General features: G+C 32.1%; 1 long non-coding RNA gene across 1 annotated transcript; it reads right to left on the minus strand.

Moving 5' to 3' along the window:
* Positions 1-7,735: 7,735 nt before the first annotated feature.
* LOC127721412 (uncharacterized) lies at positions 7,736-17,841 on the minus strand. The gene is made up of 2 exons (XR_007991244.1): positions 17,771-17,841; positions 7,736-8,161 (listed from the first exon to the last, which is right to left on the minus strand). It is a non-coding gene; the product is annotated as an uncharacterized LOC127721412 (long non-coding RNA).
* Between the last annotated feature and the right edge of the window lie 2,900 nt (positions 17,842-20,741).

Below are 20,741 nucleotides of genomic sequence, written 5' to 3' on the forward strand. Positions count from 1 at the left end.
CAATTTCTCAATATTTAAACTTTAATATCAGATTGATGTAGAAAACAGAAACTACATGAGACAAAACAGAAACTATACTTCCAGACCAGTACACCCTGCCCTTATTATGAAATCACATTCTCTCACAGATTAACTCCCTCTCTATATTCCACTCACAATCATATACCCTCACCCTCTCCATCATTCTATTTTTCTCCCTCCCTTTCACCCTATCATAACACCCTTAACCACCTACCACCTAATACCCCTTCTGCTTCGTGTTAAGTCCCTATGAGAAAATTGGGTTAGTAGATGAATACGATATTATAAGATGTACCAGATATGGAAGATCTTAAAATTTTAGAAATGTGAAGGAAATTTAGAACTGATTGATATCAAACATAAATATATGAACCTGAGCCACTTTTAGAAATGTAGTCTTATTTTCTACACATAATGGTCATCATAGCATTCGTACAAAAGATTAACAGCCAACGTTACAGAAAGCCAAATTGTGTAATGTAAATTTGAAAATAGAATGCTGTTTTGATTGATAAACATTATGGAGGCCAAAAAGTATATATCCCACTCTTAATTTTGAAGTGTTTTTGGTGTGTTGATAACAAAATATGTTGAAAAAAAAAAAAAAAAAATGAAAATTGCCAAATGGTATAAATCCAAATAGTTCAAAAACACATAAAACAAAAAGCCAAATGAAAAATGCCAAAGTTTAAAAATGCCAAATGGTATAAAAATTCCTGTCTGCTTGTACTAGCCAGTCGGCCTGTGGGTTAGCTGGACTTTAAGGTGCTAGTTCACCAAGACAAATGCCCACAGTAGGTCACCTATCTTTTCCTTTTGGAGTACCAGTTTTTAAGTCTTTGATTTGACTTGGGGGCTCAACATTTAACTAAAAAAAGATAAAAAAAAAAAAAAAAAAGGTCTCCTGTATAAATTAAAATTTGGTCTTAAAAAGTAAAATATTCCCTTTGTCCCCCACACCCAAATGGATAAAATAATGTAAAAAGTCCCTCATTTCCCAAATAATCATAAAATGACCTGCCTCAACTTATAAATTTGGATAAAAAAAGTATAATATCTCCAATTAAAATTTAGATAAAAACAGAAAAATATTCCTTATTAAAATTAAGATAAAAACAGTAAAATATCCGATTAAAATTTGGATAAATGCAGAAAAATATCCCCAATTAAAATTTGGATAAAAACAGTAAAATATTCCCAATTAAAAGTTTGGATAAAAACAAATAAAATACTTTTTTCCCCTTAAAAGCATGTTACAGAGCTTCACATGCAGACTGAGCCACCTCACTCTCAGTTTGTTCCAGTAAAAAATCCCCAATTAAAATTTGGATAAAACAGTAAAATACCCCCAATTGAAATTTGGATAAAAACAAATAAAATACTTTTTTCCCCTTAGCAGCATGTTACAGAGCTTCACATGTAGACTTGAGCCACCTAACTCTCAGTTTGTTCCAGTAAAAACAATAAAATATCCCATATTAAAATTTGGATAAAAAACAGTAAAATATTCCCAATTAAAATTTGGATAAAAACAAATAAAATACTTTTTTCCCCTTAAAAGCATGTTACAGAGCTTCACATGCAGACTGAGCCACCTCACTCTCAGTTTGTTCCAGTAAAAATAATAAAATATCCCCAATTAAAATTTGGATAAAAAACAGTAAAATATCCCCAATTAAAATTTGGATAAAAACAGTAAAATATCCCCAATTAAAATTTGGATAAAACAAATAAAATACTTTTTCCCCCTTAAAAGCATGTAACAGAGCTTCACATGCAGACTGAGCCACCTCACTCTCAGTTTGTTCCAGTAAAAACAGTAAAATATCCCCAATTAAAATTTGGATAAAAACAGTAAAATATCCCCAATTAAACTTTGGATAAAAACAAATAAAATACTTTTTCCCCCTTAAAAGCATGTTACAGGGCTTCACATGCAGACTGAGCCACCTCACTCTCAGTTTGTTCCAGTAAAAACAATAAAATATCCCCAATTAAAATTTGGATAAAAACAGTAAAATATCCCCAATTAAAATTTGGATAAAAACAGTAAAATATCCCCAATTAAAATTTGGATAAAAACAAATAAAATACGTTTTCCCCTTAAAAGCATATTGCAGAGCTTCACATGCAGACTGAGCCACCTCACTCTCAGTTTGTTCCAGTAAAAATAATAAAATATCCCCAATTAAAATTTGGTTAAAACAGTAAAATATCCCCAATTAAATTTGGATAAAAACAAATAAAATACTTTTTTCCCCTTAAAAGCATGTTACAGAGCTTCACATGCAGACTGAGCCACCTCACTCTCAATTTGTTCCAGTAAATACAATAAAATATCCCCAATTAAAATTTGGATAAAAAGAGTAAAATATCCCCAATTAAAATTTGGATAAAAACAAATAAAATACTTTTTACAATTAAAAGCATGTTACAGAGCTTCACATGCAGACTGAGCCACCTCACTCTCAGTTTGTTCCAGTAAAAACAATAAAATATCCCCAATTAAAATTTGGATAAAAACAGTAAAATATCCCCAATTAAAATTTGGATAAAAACAAATAAAATACTTTTTCCCCTTAAAAGCATGTTACAGAGCTTCACATGCAGACTGAGCCACCTCACTCTCAGTTTGTTCCAGTAAAAACAATAAAATATCCCCAATTAAAATTTGGATAAAAAACAGTAAAATATCTCCAATTAAAATTTGGATAAAAACAAATAAAATACTTTTTTCCCCTTAAAAGCATGTTACAGAGCTTCACATGCAGACTGAGCCACCTCACTCTCAGTTTGTTCCAGTAAAAACAATAAAATATTCCCAATTAAAATTTGGATAAAAACAGTAAAATATCCCCAATTAAAATTTTGATAAAAACAGTAAAATATCCCCAATTGAAATTTGGATAAAAACAAATAAAATACTTTGTTCCCCTTAAAAGCATGTAACAGAGCTTCACATGCAGACTGAGCCACCTCACTCTCAGTTTGTTCCAGTAAAAACAGTAAAATATTCCCAATTAAAATTTGGATAAAAACAGTAAAATATCCCCAATTAAACTTTGGATAAAAACAAATAAAATACTTTTTCCCCCTTAAAAGCATGTTACAGGGCTTCACATGCAGACTGAGCCACCTCACTCTCAGTTTGTTCCAGTCAAAACAATAAAATATCCCCAATTAAAATTTGGATAAAAACAGTAAAATATCCCCAATTAAAATTTGGATAAAAACAAATAAAATACGTTTTCCCCTTAAAAGCATGTTACAGAGCTTCACATGCAGACTGAGCCACCTCACTCTCAGTTTGTTCCAGTAAAAACAATAAAATATCCCCAATTAAAATTTGGATAAAAACAGTAAAATATCCCCAATTAAAATTTGGATAAAAACAAATAAAATACTTTTTACAATTAAAAGCATGTTACAGAGCTTCACATGCAGACTGAGCCACCTCACTCTCAGTTTGTTCCAGTAAAAATAATAAAATATCAGCAATTAAAATTTGGATAAAAACAGTAAAATATCCCCAATTAAATTTGGATAAAAAACAAATAAAATACTTTTTTCCCCTTAAAAGCATGTTACAGAGCTTCACATGCAGAATGAGCCACATCACTCTCAGTTTGTTCCAGTAAAAACAATAAAATATCCCCAATTAAAATTTGGATAAAAACAAATAAAATACTTTTTACAATTAAAAGCATGTTACAGAGCTTCACATGCAGACTGAGCCACATCACTCTCAGTTTGTTCCAGTAAAAACAATAAAATATCCCCAATTAAAATTTGGATAAAAAAAGTAAAATATCCCCAATTAAAATTTGGATAAAAAACAGTAAAATATCCCCAATTAAATTTGGATAAAAACAAATAAAATACCTTTTTCCCCTTAAAAGCATGTTACAGAGCTTCACATGCAGACTGAGCCACATCACTCTCAGTTTTTTCCAGTAAAAACAATAAAATATCCCCAAATTAAAATTTGGATAAAAACAGTAAAATATCCCCAATTAAAATTTGGATAAAAACAAATAAAATACTTTTAACAATTAAAAGCATGTTACAGAGCTTCACATGCAGACTGAGCCACCTCACTCTCAGTTTGTTCCAGTAAAAACAATAAAATATCCCCAATTAAAATTTGGATAAAAAACAGTAAAATATCTCCAATTAAAATTTGGATAAAAACAAATAAAATACTTTTTTCCCCTTAAAAGCATGTTACAGAGCTTCACATGCAGACTGAGCCACCTCACTCTCAGTTTGTTCCAGTAAAAACAATAAAATATTCCCAATTAAAATTTGGATAAAAACAGTAAAATATCCCCAATTAAAATTTGGATAAAAACAGTAAAATATCCCCAATTGAAATTTGGATAAAAACAAATAAAATCCGTTTTCCCCTTAAAAGCATGTTACAGAGCTTCACATGCAGACTGAGCCACCTCACTCTCAGTTTGTTCCAGTAAAAATAATAAAATATCAGCAATTAAAATTTGGATAAAAACAGTAAAATATCCCCAATTAAATTTGGATAAAAAACAAATAAAATACTTTTTTCCCCTTAAAAGCATGTTACAGAGCTTCACATGCAGACTGAGCCACATCACTCTCAGTTTGTTCCAGTAAAAACAATAAAATATCCCCAATTAAAATTTGGATAAAAACAAATAAAATACTTTTTTCCCCTTAAAAGCATGTTACAGAGCTTCACATGTAGACTGAGCCACATCACTCTCAGTTTGTTCCAGTAAAAACAATAAAATATCCCCAATTAAAATTTGGATAAAAAAAGTAAAATATCCCCAAATAAAATTTGGATAAAAAACAGTAAAATATCCCCAATTAAAATTTGGATAAAAACAAATAAAATACTTTTTTCCCCTTAAAAGCATGTTACAGAGCTTCACATGCAGACTGAGCCATCTCACTCTCAGTTTGTTCCAGTAAAAACAATAAAATATTCCCAATTAAAATTTGGATAAAAACAGTAAAACATCCCCAATTAAAATTTGGATAAAAACAGTAAAATATCCCCAATTAAAATTTGGATAAAAACAGTAAAATATCCCCAATTAAAATTTGGATAAAAACAAATAAAATACGTTTTCCCCTTAAAAGCATGTTACAGAGCTTCACATGCAGACTGTGCCACCTCACTCTCAGTTTGTTCCAGTAAAAATAATAAAATATCCCCAATTAAAATTTGGATAAAAACAGTAAAATATCCCCAATTAAATTTGGATAAAAACAAATAAAATACTTTTTCCCCTTAAAAGCATGTTACAGAGCTTCACATGCAGACTGAGCCACCTCACTCTCAGTTTGTTCCAGTAAAAACAATAAAATATCCCCAATTAAAATTTGGATAAAAAACAGTAAAATATCCCCAATTAAAATTTGGATAAAAACAAATAAAATACTTTTTTCCCCTTAAAAACATGTTACAGAGCTTCACATGCAGGCTGAGTCACCTCACTCTCAGTTTGTTCCAGTAAAAACAATAAAATATCCCCAATTAAAATTTGGATAAAAACAAATAAAAAACTTTTTACAATTAAAAGCATGTTACAGAGCTTCACATGCAGATTGAGCCACCTCACTCTCAATTTGTTCCAGTAAAAACAATAAAATATCCCCAATTAAAATTTGGATAAAAAACAGTAAAATATCCCCAATTAAAATTTGGATAAAAACAAATAAAATACTTTTGTCCCCTTAAAAGCATGTTACAGAGCTTCACATGCAGGCTGAGTCACCTCACTCTCAGTTTGTTCCAGTAAAAACAATAAAATATCCCCAATTAAAATTTGGATAAAAACAAATAAAATACTTTTTACAATTAAAAGCATTTTACAGAGCTTCACATGCAGACTGAGCCACCTCGCTCTCAGTTTTCCCCTTAAAAGCATGTTACAGAGCTTCACATGCAGACTGAGCCACCTCTCTCTCAGTTTGTGCCAGGAATAGCAAAAAATATTTTGACTGAGCCATCGCACATCAGTCAAACTAAACCACCTCACTCTCAGTTTAACGTACCAGTAAGAATGGATACTTGATACGTATGATAGGGGACGTTCCTATACCTAAAAGGGAGGTATAGTATCTGTGAACCCCAAACACAGAGCGCGGCTTAACTTCGTCATACGTATACACAAGTATCCAATGCTAACTGATACATAACGTTGTCATGTTTTTCATGTCAGTCACTGAAAATAATTTTTAAATAATAACAAAAACCTTGATTCCAAGTTGCCTGTGGTAAGAAGTGAAATAATATCAAAAAACCTTGATTCCAAGTTGCCTGTGTTAAGAAGTGAAATAACTTCTCTGTAAAATATATCTAGTTTTGAAATTCTTGATGGTTTTCTTAAGGATTGAAGAACATGTGGCATTCCGGTAAACACAGTGTGACAGCAACTCAACTATAAAGTAAAACCAGAAAGATATGAAAATGTAAAAAGTTGAGGTCTGGAGCTGGCATGTCAGTAACTGCTAGTAGTCTGTTGTTATTTATGTATTATTGTCATTTTGTTTAATTTCTTTTGTTTCATATTCTGACATCGAACTCAGACAACTCTTAAACTGAAATTCACTGTGCGTATTTTTGTGCGATTTTTTTTTCTACATTGGCTAGAGGTATAAGGGGAGAGTTGAGATCTCAAAAAAACATGTTTAACCCCGCCACAATTTTGTGCCTGTCCCAAGTCAGGAGCATCTGGCCTTTGTTACTCTTGTATGATTTTCAATTGTAGTTTCTTGTGTATAATTAGTTTAGTATGATGTTCATTATCACTGAACTAGTATATATGTTTAGGGGCCAGCTGAAGGACGCATTAGGGTGCGGGAGTTTCTAGCTGCATTCAAGACCCATAAGGGGCCTTCAGCTGTTGTCTGCTCTATGGTTGAGTTGTTGTCTCTTTGACACATTCCCCATTTCCATTCTCAATTTTAGTCTTTAATCATTACTTTTTGAAATTATGACTTGGATTGAGAGTTGCCTCATTGGCACTCATACCACATATTCTTATATCTATTTAACAATGACTTGTTCTTAGGTGGAAAGTCATTTTACTATTTATTCGAATTTCAAGATATCTCATATAATACATAAGATATGTTATATAATATATAAGATATCTAATATATGATATCTTATTTAATATATAAGATAGCTTATAATTGTATTTGTATACAATATCTTATATATCAAATGAGATATCTTATATATTATATAAGATATCTCATAAAGTATATAAGATATATTATATACTTTATAAGATATCTTCTGAAATTTATAAGATATCTCATATAGTTTAAAAGATATTTTATAAATTTTATGAGATATCTTATAAACTATATAAGATATCTTATATAATATGTGAGATATCTTATAAAATTATATGAGATATCTTATATAGTTAATGAGATATCTTATATAGTTTATATTAAAGATATCTTATATAGTTTATAAGATATCTTATATAGTTTATTAGATATCTTATATAGTTAATGAGATATCTTATATAGTTTATAAGATATCATTGGCATTCAAGGATAGTTATTCTCATTGGCAACCCTTCCATATATCCTTATTTTTTATATAGTTGAGAGATAAATGTAGTTTCCTGTGTGTATAACCCGTGCATTGAGTTGCACTTTCAGGCTAAAAATAGACTTGATAAATTTCTGGCAGCACATCTATCAAGAATTAGCATATGACAATTTATTCTGTTATAAGTTTCAAGAAAGAAAATAAAAATTTGTCTTTTATGTTGTTTTTGTTTATTCTAAACATATAAAACATTTTCATAATTCATTTAAATGAGCAAAAATTCTTCAATTCATACCAAGAATGTACCGTTTTAAAGAATACCGTACAAGTTCTTCAAGTCTTTAATAGCATACAAATGTTTGTCACAGACTATTATCTGCCTTGTAAGTGTTCATATGAAAAATACCACATTTAGGTCATACAAATGCTAGTCCAGATAACATCCATGTAGTCTTTGAATTATTTGATTATTGTCTCATTTCTTTTAAGGATTCACTTCTTATACAATTGACCTTGTTCAAAGATGACGTGTTGACAACTCCTCTTCAACCAAATTGCTTGTTCTGAACTTCTCTCAACATACTGAAAAGTAAAAATAAGATTTATTATCCCTAAAGAATGCATGTTTAAGTTCAATCAGCCATTCATATGTAAAGTTTAGTTTAATCAATTTTGAATAATTGGTAAATGATAATAAAAAAGATGTGGAATGATTGCCAATGAGACAAATCTCAACAAGAGACCAAATGGCACAGAAATTAACTACTTTAAGTCACAGAACATGGTCATAGATAAAAGGCTCCAAAATTACCATAGTAAAATAATTCAAACAAGAAAACTAATGGCCTGATATAAGTACAAAACTAGAGGCTCTAAAGAGCCTGTGTCGCTCACCTTGGTCTATGTTCATACTAAACAAAGGACATACATAATAGATTAGAATAGAATTCATGACAAAATTATGTTTTGGTGATGATGATGTGTTTGTCAATCTTACTTTACTGAACATTCTTGCTGTTTCGATTTTCTCTATCTATAATGAACTTGGCTCAGTAGTTTCAAAGGAAAATATTTTGTAAATAAAATGCTCTGCTGGGCGCAGCTTGATATGACCGCAGAGGTCGAACCCTGAACAGTTGGGGCAAGTATGGACACAACATTCAAAATTGATACAGCTCTGAATTTGGATTGTGATTCAATATTTGACACAGCATAGGTTTCTGACACAGAATGAATGTGGTCTAAGAACTTAATTTTTTTTAATTTACCTAGTATGGTCCAATATCCAAAATCTAAATACATGGTTAGATTCAGCATATCAAAGAATCCAAAGAATTCAATTTTTGATGAAATCAAACAAAGTTTAATTTTGGACCCTTTTGACCTCAATATATGAACCAATTTGATAGTGGGGCCCACAAATAAAAAATCTAAATGCATGGTTAGATTCAGCAAAGCAAAGAACCCCATATATTCAATTTTTGTTGAAATCAAACAAAGTTTAATTTTGGACCCCAATTTGGACCAACTTGAAAACTGGGCCCAAAATCAAAAATCTACATACATGTTTAGATTCAGCATATCAAAGAACCCCATATATTTAATTTTGGTTAAAATCAAACTAAGTTTAATTTTGGACCCTTTGGACCTTAATGTAGAGCAATTTGAAAACTGGACGCAAAATAAAAAATCTAAATACATGGTCAGATTTGGCATAACAAATAAATAAATGTGGTCAAAGATTTTACAAATCTAATGCGCCATACTGTGCAATTAAAGATAACTTCTTGAAATTTTTCAATATTTGAAATTTGAAAAAAGAATAATATTTGAAGAATAATTCTTTTTAATTTCTGAAATCTGAAATGAGAAAAAATTGACCACCACAATTTCTTTTTACCCCCCCCCCCCCCTTTTTCCCCCAAAAAATTCTTTCCCTCAAGATATGGTCATAATCTCAATTCAAATTTCCAATGGAATTTGCAACCATAATTACCCATTTAAATTTACCATAGTGCTAACTTAATCTATTTTATAATAGAATTTAAAATATGGTGTCAAATCTTTCATATGTTTTTTTTTGTAAAAATTTACAGAGGTATTTCTACTACAATAAAATAATTAAATAACTGTAAAAAAAAAAGATGCAACATTTGCAGATATTTTTACTGGTCTTCCTTTATAAATATGCATTTCTTTAAACATAATTTAAAAGCAGTGCAAGGGAAGTAATCAAAACGTTGTATGTGGATTACCTCCCTTACACTGTTTTAAATTGTCTAAATTGTTCATTAACCATTACTTTATACATAATTTAAAAGCAGTGTAAGGGAGATAATTCAAATGATGTATTTGATTTATCTCCCTTACACTGCTTTAAATTATGTTTTTGACCATATAAATTTGCTTGTTTTTTGCCCCTTTTTTGGCCCCTAATTCCTAAAATTTTGAGGCAATTACCCCAAAATCAATCCCAGCATTCCCTTTGTGATATGGAATCTTGTGGTACAATGTCAGAGAGATCCATACACTAACACACAAGTTATGTCTGGAAGTTACAAAAATGCTTATTTTTGGCCCCTAATTCCTTAACTGTTGGTACCATAACCCCCAAAATCAATCCCAACCTTCCTTTTGTGGTATTGAACCTTATGGTAAAATTTCATAGAGACCCATTCACTTATAATAAAAGTTAGAGTGCGAAAACTGATGTGTCTTTGGACAACGACGCTGACGCCGGACTACGACGACAATGACGACGCCAATGTCATACCAATATATGACCACAAAAATTTTTTGCGGTCGTATCAAAATTACAAAAATTCACATAATTTACGAAAATTGTTTAAAATTTACTATAAAAAGCAATAACTCCTTATTGACCGTTTTAGTCAAGTTGACTTATTTGTAGATCTTACTTTGCTATACATAATTGCTGTTTACAGTTTATCTTTATCTAAGATAATATTGAAGATAATAACCAAAAACTGCAAAATTTTTTAAAATTACCAATTCAGGGGCAGGAACCCAACAACAGGTTGCCTGATTTGTCTGAAAATTTCAGGGCAGTTAGATCTTGACTTAATAAACATATTTTGATGAATGAGATTTGCTCTAAATGCTTTGAATTCAGAGATATTAGCCAAAAATTGCATTTTACCCCTATATACTATTTTTAGCCATGTCGGCCATCTTGGTTTGTGGACAGGGTCATTGGACACATTTTTAAAACTACATACCCTAAAGATGATGATTGCCAAGTTTGGTGAAATTTGTCAAAGTAGTTTCAGAGGAGAAGATTTTTTTAAAAGATTACTAAAATTTTTGAAAAATGGTTAAAAATTGACTATAAAGGGCAATAACTCCTTAAGGGGTCAACTGACAATTTAGGTCATTTTGACTTATTTGTAGATCTTACTTTGCTGAACATTATTGCTGTTTTCAGTTTATCTCTATCTATAATAATATTCAAGATTATAACCAAAAACTGCAGAATTTCCTTAAAATTACTAAATCGGGGGCAGCAACCCAACAACGGGGTGTCCGATTTGTCAATAAATTTCCGGGCAGATAGATCTTGACCTGATAATCAATTTTACTCCTGTCAGATTTGCTCTAAATGCTTTGGTTTCAGAGATATAAGCCAAAATCTACATTTTACCCCTATGTTCTATTTTTAGCCATGGCGGCCATCTTGGCTAGTTGGCTGGGTCATTACACACATTTTTTAAACTAGATACCCCAATGATGATTGTGGCCAAGTTTGGTTAAATTTGGCCTAGTAGTTTTAGAAGAGAAGATTTTTGTAAAGGTTTACGGACGACGGACGACAGACGACGGACGCCAAGTGATGAGAAAAGCTCACTTGGCCCAGGTGAGCTAAAAATAGGCAAGTAAACACTGAGATTACTATATAATAATACTATGCTTTGGGGTAGACATCAACCTGAACCATTGATCTTTTGATTCTTTAACCTTCACCCCAGCCACACAAACACACACACAGTCGGTGCCTAATGCAGAAGTTCTGTTCTGTTCATACTATCGTAACAATATTCAAGAAATTCATATTTTCTTATATCCTCTACTGTAAACTCCCTACCTGCTTAGGAATTTGAACTAATGTGGTCATTACACACAGATCTGAGATTACTGGAAGATAGTTGATTGATTTATTGCTAAACATCCAGTGGCAAATAGTTTTGCATGATCAGGACAAAAACAAATTTACGATACTAGTAAATACAACAGTTAGCCACTAGGTCTTGTAATAGGGGTCGTCCAGGATGAAGGTCTGAACTTTTGAAAATGCCATTGGAAAATTAGGGTTTATTGATCTTTATTGGATAGGGACAGATATTTTGCCTTTCAGCAGACCCCTCAAAGAGTTGTTGCAAGTGTTATTAGCTTGCAGAGAGAGAGAGGCGAAAATTTGTTCGGACTATTTTAAGCTTAAGGCCCACAGAGGGTCAAGGGAAACGATTTTCAACTTTTTCTAACGAATCTTTTAACACATTGGGGAAAAATTGGTTAAACAAATCTAAAATTTCTGAACTTTTATGAATAACTTTCAGATCCAGTTTCATACACAAAGTCAATGATACACTTATTCAAAGTCAAGTCAACGTTTTTTTTCTGCCAATAAAATCAGTTATACTCTCATCAACTTCAACATTGAGGTGTTGGTGGGTATGAAGAAGGGATAGATTAGAAAATCGCTCATCTCCGATCTCAGGTAGGACTTGATGCGTCGCATCGCACTGAAGGATCTTTCACTAGTTGCCGATGAAACGGGCATTGTCAATAAAATCAAAATAATCCTATGCACCGAAGGGTACAGATCGGTGTTTGAATACGGACGGGCAACGTATAAATAATAATATGCATTAGAATTACAATGTGTATTTTTTTTTTATTCCAAAGGGGTATATAATTGGCAAATTTATGTAAAGGCACGTGCCTAGTCGAGCCTTAGGTAGCTACGCCACTGAATGTGGCTGCCAAGCCATGTATTTACTAATAAAATGCTCCGCAGGGCGCAGCTTGATATGACCGCAGAGGTCGAACCCTGAACATTTGGGGCAAGTATGGACACAACATTCAAGCTTGATACAGCTCTGAATTTGGATTGTGATTAAATATTTGACACAGTATAGGTTTCTGACACAGAATGAATGTGGTCTAAGAACTTAAAAATTTTAAATTGGACATTTACCTATTATGGTCCAATATCCAAAATCTAAATACATGGTTATATTCAGCATATCAAAGAACCCCAAGAAATCAATTTTTGATGAAATCAAACAAAGTTTAATTTTGGACCCTTTTGACCTAAATGTGGACAAAGTTGATAACGGGGCCAAAAAATCAATAATCTAAATACATGGTTAGATTCAGCATATCAAAGAACCCCATATATTCAATTTTGGTTGAAATCAAACAAAGTTTAATTTTGGACCCCGATTTGGACCAACTTGAAAACTGGGCCCATAATCAAAAATCTAAATACATGTTTAGAATCAGCATATCAAAGAAACTTAAGAATTCAATTTTTGTTAAAATCAAACTAAGTTTAATTTTGGACCATTTGGACCTTAATGTAGACCAATTTGAAAATGGAACCAAAAATTAAGAATCTAAACACACGGTTAGATTCGGCATATCAAAGAACCCCAATAATTCAATTTTTGATGAAATCAAACAAAGTTTAATTTTGGACCCTTTGGACCTCAATGTGGACCAATTTAAAAACGGGGCCCAAAATCCAAAAACTTAATACACGGTTAGAATCAGCATATTAAAGAACCCCAATAATTCAAGAATAAAACCCCATTGAAATTGGTCAAGAAATAAGCAATTTATACGAAGTATCTTCTATTGCACAATACTGTGCAATTGAATATTTCTTGCTATTGCGCAATACTGTACAATTGACAATTTCTTGCTATTGCGCAATATTGTGCTATTGGATATTTCTTGCTATTGCACAAAACTGTGCAATTGACGAATTCTTGCTATTGCGCAATACTGTGCAATTGAAGATTTCTTGCTATTGTGCAATACTGTGCAATTGAAAATTTCTTGCTATTGCACAATACTTATCATATAATAATTTACACATCCATGTTTGGTGTGTATCTCCTACCATATCATTATTATTTGCTTTAAAATATAAAACAGAAATAACCAACTTAAAATGGAAAATTTTAAAAGAAAAAAAAAAGGAAAAAAAAAAAATCCCCCCCAAAATGTTTTGAACCCCCTTATGATTCATCACTCCCAAACTCAATCCCAGCCTTCCCTTTGTGGTATGGTACTTTGCAGTACAATTTCAGAGAGATCCATACACTTGAACACAAGTTATTGTCTGGAAACTAGAAAAATGCTTATTTTTGGCCCCTTATTCCTAAACGTTTTGGGCAATTACCCCCAAACTCAATTCCAGCTTTCCCTTTGTGATATGGAACCTTGTAGTACAATTTCAGAAAGATCCATACACTTACACACAAGTTATTATCATGAAACTAGAAAAATGCTTGTTTTTTGCCCCTTTTTTGGCCCCTAATTCCTAATATTTTGAAGCAATTACCCCCAAAATCAATCCCAGCATTCCCTGTGTGATATGGAACCTTGTGGTACAATTTCAGAGAGATCCATACACTTGAACACAAGTTATTGTCTGGAAACTAGAAAAATGCTTATTTTTGGCCCCTTATTCCTAAACGTTTTGGGCAATTACCCCCAAACTCAATTCCAGCTTTCCCTTTGTGATATGGAACCTTGTAGTACAATTTCAGAAAGATCCATACACTTACACACAAGTTATTGTCATGAAACTGGAAAAATGCTTGTTTTTTGCCCCTTTTTTGGCCCCTAATTCCTAATATTTTTAGGCAATTACCCCCAAAATCAATCCCAGCATTCCCTGTGTGATATGGAACCTTGTGGTACAATGTCAGAGAGATTCAAACACTAACACACAAGTTATGTCTGGAAGTTACAAAAATGCTTATTTTTGGCCCCTTTTTGGCCCCTAATTCCTTAACTGTTGGTACCATAACGCCCAAAATCAATCCCAACCTTCCTTTTGTGGTATTGAACCTTATGGTAAAATTTCATAGAGATTCATTCACTTAAACTAAAGTTAGAGTGCGAAAACCAATGTGTCTTCGGATGACGCCGGACGACACCAGACGACGACGACGACGACAACGACGACGCCAACGTCATACCAATATACGACCGCAAAATTTTTGCGGTCGTATAAAAAATTGGAGGATACCGATTTCAAAAATTCGTTTCACATCGCTTCATGATTATGTGCTTTACCCAAGATGAAGTCAGGAAGTCACTCTATCTTTATAATTTTGTCATTTTCGAAATTTGGTGTCAATGACAGATCTTTTATAGTCTCTGCAAATTGTATTCACAACTGTGTTGCTCTGGCCGGTTTAGAGCTTGATATATATTATTTAGACACTTGTCCATTGTTGGAGGACGTTTGTTAATATCGTTTGACGTTTTTTTTTTTATCTATGTCGATAAAATGCTGTCTCGCTTGCGTGTAACCATTTCCTTTTATTCCCATTTATCGGTATGTCAAGCAAACTTGAATAATTGGATTGTTTTGAGTCCGCATGATTTGTTCTTCAGACTCCTTTTCCTCGTACTAATCAATCTTAAAAATGCATAACTATAGGTTTTATTTGTGCACCTTTTCTGTATTGACTTGTTCGTAATCAGCTGACTGCTTTGGTGTTGTCATAGCGGCCAAAAACCAGCAACGTCAGGCCTATGACTAAGCCAATGTATTATCTATTTCATAATATTATTTTACAGCCTACATATATTACAAAATTGTTTGCATCACTCTTTGAAGGTCGATTGTCTCCGTCGAGTTCTCTAGCATATTCAATAGGCAAATTAGTAGAGCAGCATTATACTGGTTTATAAACAAATTGTCGTCACTGAATCAGTCCAACACTCATGTCCGTTTATCGAGGTATAACTGGACCCTGTCATTACATATAATTCTAAAGAAAATTAGACAGAACAGATAAATTTCCAACAACAAAATTCTTCTTTGTGTTTACTTAATTCTCTGAGCTTCAGGCAGGCTTTGCCCCCTACCAGAGCTTTGCACACAGAACCTGGCTACGCCACTGAAGTGCTCGGTATATGGTTTAGCAACACCCAGCGGCTATGGGTTTTGTAACCACGTGTGTTAAACAATCAATATCCTAGAAGTATACTGAGCCAGGGATAACTTCTTATATAGATATAGGAAGATGTGGTATGAGTGCCAATGAGACAACTCTCCATCCAAGTTAAAATTTATAAAAGTAAACCATTATAGGACAAGGTACGGCCTTCAACACGGAGCATTGGCTCACACCGAACAGCAAGCTATAAAGGGCCCCAAAAAATTACTAGTGTAAAACCATTCAAACGGAAAAACCAACGGTCTAATCTATATTAAAACGAGAAACGAGAAACACGTATGAACTACATAAACAGACGACAACTACTGTAATCAGATTCCTGACTTAGGACAGGTGCAAACATTTGCAACGGGATTAAACGTTTTAATGGTACCAAACCTTCTCCCTTTTCTGAAACAATAGTATAACATCACAACATAGAAAAACACACTATAAAATATCAATTGGAAGGCTTAACTCAATCAAAAAACATAAATTAACACATAATGAACAAATAAATTTGACCTGTGACACCTGAATGCAAATACACAGTTAATAAAAAATTACAAGGGACAAATAATTAAAGTCAAAAGTAAATAAACAGGTTTATACAAAGTTAAAGTATGATATCACTGTTATATCTATTTACAGGCTAGTGATACAGTAGTTTCACTACTTAGACCATTCAGCCACCGAGGCCCCATTATGGCAGATCCAGGGGAGGGTTGCTGGGGTTGGAACCCCCCTTTTTTTAACGATCAATGCATTTGAGGTCATATAGTTCTCTTACTTTAGATTGCCTTAACTAAATGGTATGAAAGTTATAATACACAATACTTATTACCACAAAACTCAGTTCAAGTACAAATTTGGGTAGCATCACTTTTACCATTCTTCATGATCAGTTATGTCCCTTTATGCCAATATGTTTTTTCAGTAAAAAACAAATCTATACAGTAGGGTCAAAATATTGACCCTAGAAACTGATGAGTATAATAGTACCAGGTAAAGTATGGAATTTATGAATATTAGTCCAATAGTCCATGTAGAATATGGAAAATGAATAAAAAAAATTATATCTTGAAGTTACTCCTGAATTTCAAATGGCAATTGTTCATAAAACATGTAAACCATAATGCCAAAGAAGTATAAGACCTATGTCTTCTTTTTGTTTGTGACAATGCAAACATTCTGTAGCCAATGTCAATGAATTAAGACTGAGATGTAGGGTTAAATAATTTCCACGAAGACAAGAAATGCCAATGCTAATCATTCTTATACAATTTTATACCAAAACTACCATTCATTGACTAAAATTTATAAGCGGTTCCCTCTAAACTGGATAAAGCACAAACTTGAACCTATATTAATTACATTTTTCTGATACTAACTTTTCATAGATTATGAACTATGATGAGGGAACAGTACAATGTAATTTCCATAGAAATGAGATGAGCAAATGCTTATAGCATGTATAGGATTGCATACCAATATATTTAACAGAAAAATTTCGATCTGATCTGGAAATTTGAGTGATAATACAAGAATGCAAATGTTTCTATTTCTATTCAATAACTGGTCGTCTCCTGTGTAACAACTTTTTATATGAAGAATCTGCAGATGGTTTGTTGCAAAGCAAATTTTATTGCCACCACCACCTATCTTTCGTCCATAGCTAGTTCCTCCCCTCTCCAACAATTTTTACAAAATTTTTAGAAGCTACTTAAGTTATTTACATCTATTAACATTTTATATCATCTTGAATATGCATTAAACATTTGCCACATTACAGTAAACAAGCAATGTCTAAGCAGATGCATAGCTGAAGATATGGTATGGGTTTTGCTCATTGTTGAAAGCCATAGTAACATACCATTGCTTAAATCTGCAATATTTGGACTCTCAGGGATAGTTGTCTCATTGGCAATCATAGTACCACATCTTTTTTATTTATGACTATTGATAAAAATCAACCGATCAAGTCTCCTACCTGTAAACTTTGATTAAATCTTCTGTGATGAATGACCTCTCCTTTATATCAATTTCAAAATTCATAACTGCTTCTCATTATGTCAATCATTGGCTCTCCTCAAATATCCCTTCTATGCATTTAACCATGAAGATTCTTCATTTGATTAATTTACTAATAGAAATTTCCTGCAAAACATAAAAACATGTCAATTAGGATAAATAAATAGGCATATTATTTTTAGAATATTTGTACAAAACTGAGTAGTTTTGGTAGTATAATAAAAATCTGACCCTGCAATATTAATAATCAGTACAAAGAAAGATAACTCTGTTCATTTAATATGACAATATCAACGAGATGGCTCTAGGGAGTGTGTTGGTTTGTGCAAACTTGTCATATAAGGGCAATCACGATTTTGGCAAAATTTGACATATTTGTAGATCTTGTCTTGCTGATCATTTTTGCTATTAAAGTGGCTTTCTATCTATAATAGTTAAATGTAAAATATTATTATTGTTTTTCAGAAAAGGAAAACAAAAGTCATCATTAAACAGTCAATAACTCTAATAATGAGTAGTTTTTAATTTCGTTCAAGTTTGACTTGTTTGTAGATATTGTCTTGTTGATCATTTTTGCAATTTGAAGTTTCTTTAAGCTGTAATGTTTCCAGGGGCGGATCCAGCAATTACATAAGGGGGAGGGGGGTTCCAACCCAGGATAAAAAGGGGTTTCCAACCATATGTCCCCATTCATTTACATTAAATGTAAAAAAAAAGGGGGGTCCAATACATAATTACTTATAATTTTTTTGGCAATAACCGAGATATTCAAATATTGTTTGGCATAAATTCTTATAAAATGATTATTTAGACTTATCTGATTGAACCAATATTTTATAAATATGTGCTTTTGTGTTTCATAATAATCATTCATTTGAACCTTTTATTCTGAAATCATTCATTTTGACCATTCATACAAAATCATTAATGTAATACATTAATTCATATCAGTATATTAGAAGGCATGTGAGGTATTAATTATGGAACACTGACCTTATTTGAAAAAAAATCAAAGATGTCCACCAAATTTGAATAAAATTATATAAGGAACAGCACAGCTCCAATCAGTTCAAAATATAAGTAAAGTCTGACTAAACAAAAGAATTTCCCTCCTAAATAGACACATGACTTAATGAACCAATTATCATAAAGGAGATAGTGTTTTCATAGCACAAACTAGTTAAACCTAGAGAGTAAACTAATACTCAATGGATCAAAATTCACTGAGCCATGAAGAAAGAAGTCTTACAATAACTAAAACCACTGATGCATGACTAGAAACTACTCATTAATTACTTAGAATTAAATTTACTAAAATCTGATGTAAAATATAAAGATATCAAAGTATGATACACAACACAACAGTATCCAAATTAACATACTACATGTAGTTACCATGGTTACTTGTTTGATTAACATTCAGTGGCAATAACATTTAAATGAAGTACTTCTGAGTTTTCCCCCAAAAAAACCATACATTTTCTTTTGAATATTAAAAAAAAATATCTGAAGATTTTGTTTTGGTGATTATTTTGTGAATCTTGTCCTCATGATCATTTCTGCTCTGAATTTTTTTATTGCCCCTGCCGCAGTTGAGGGGGCATTAAGTTTAACCCTTGTCTGTCTGTACGTACGTACGTCCCAAAATTGGTTTCTTTTTTCTAACTTTAGTTTGCCTCAACCAAATGTTATGAAACGTTGAACACAATGCTTATTACCACAAAACACAAGACAAGTTTGAATTTTGGTGGCATCACTTTTACCATTCAAGAGTTATGCCCCTTTACAAATGAAAAAAAATGCTGAATTTTTTGTTACGTTCTCCCACTTCAGTTTGACTCAACCAAATGATATGAAACTTATACACAATGCTCATTACCACAAAACACAAATTGAGTTTGAGTTTTGGTGGCGTCACTTTTACCGTTCAAAAGTTATGTTTTTTTTACAAATAGAAAAGTTGCTGAATTTTTTGTTTCCAACTTCAGTTTGTCTCAACTAAATGTTATAAAATGTATATACAATGCTTATTACCACAAAACTCAGTTTAATTTCAAATTTTGGTAGCGTCACTTATACAGTTAGTGAGTTATGTCCCTTTATAACGTTATATGCTAGAGGGGACATCATCTGAGTCCCTATGGACACATTCCCCATTTATTTTATCTTTTATAGTTTTTGAATTAAAAGGAAAAACACTAAAATTGGTAAAAATCATCAATTAGGGGCAATTACTCCTTTACAGAGTTAACCAACAGTTTTGTCCTTGTCATATTTCTTGTCTTGCTGTGGCCAGGTGAGCTAAAGTAAGGAGTTGTTGTATAATTGCAAATGAGACACTTATACACCAAATACCAAATGATGTAGATGCTAGCTACTTTTGGTCATCATACAATCTTCAACGATGATCCTTAAAGCCATAAAACTCTATAGCAAGCTATAAAAGGCAGTCATGAACCAATTTAGAAAATAAAATAAAATGAGAAAACCTATGTCTGATTTAGGCTAAAACTATAATATTAGAATTACAGCCATTCAATCACAGGCTCCTGACTTTGGACAGGAATTTAAGGAATGTGTTGGGTGGGGGAGGAGGTTTCATAGGACTTAATAATGTTCCCTATGAAATAATGTCTGACAAAAATTTTTTCATAATAAATATAAATACTGTCCATGGACAATATTTACTTATTTAAATGTGTCCAAGCCACAATTTTCCTATGAAAAATGGCCTTAGGTATGAAAAAGTGTCCATGAACATATATCACTGTATATAGCCATATTTAATCATGTTAATACTAAAATTTCTATGATTTTTTTTCATACGATTAAAGTATAATATAATAGCCATGTTATTACTAAACATTTTTTTAACCTATTATATATATATATTGCTTACTTTTAATACATTGCTTCTTTGACAGAGAGAA

This window comes from Mytilus californianus, unplaced genomic scaffold, assembly GCF_021869535.1.
Source record: "Mytilus californianus isolate M0D057914Y unplaced genomic scaffold, xbMytCali1.0.p SCAF_12, whole genome shotgun sequence".
NCBI lineage: Eukaryota > Metazoa > Mollusca > Bivalvia > Mytilida > Mytilidae > Mytilus > Mytilus californianus.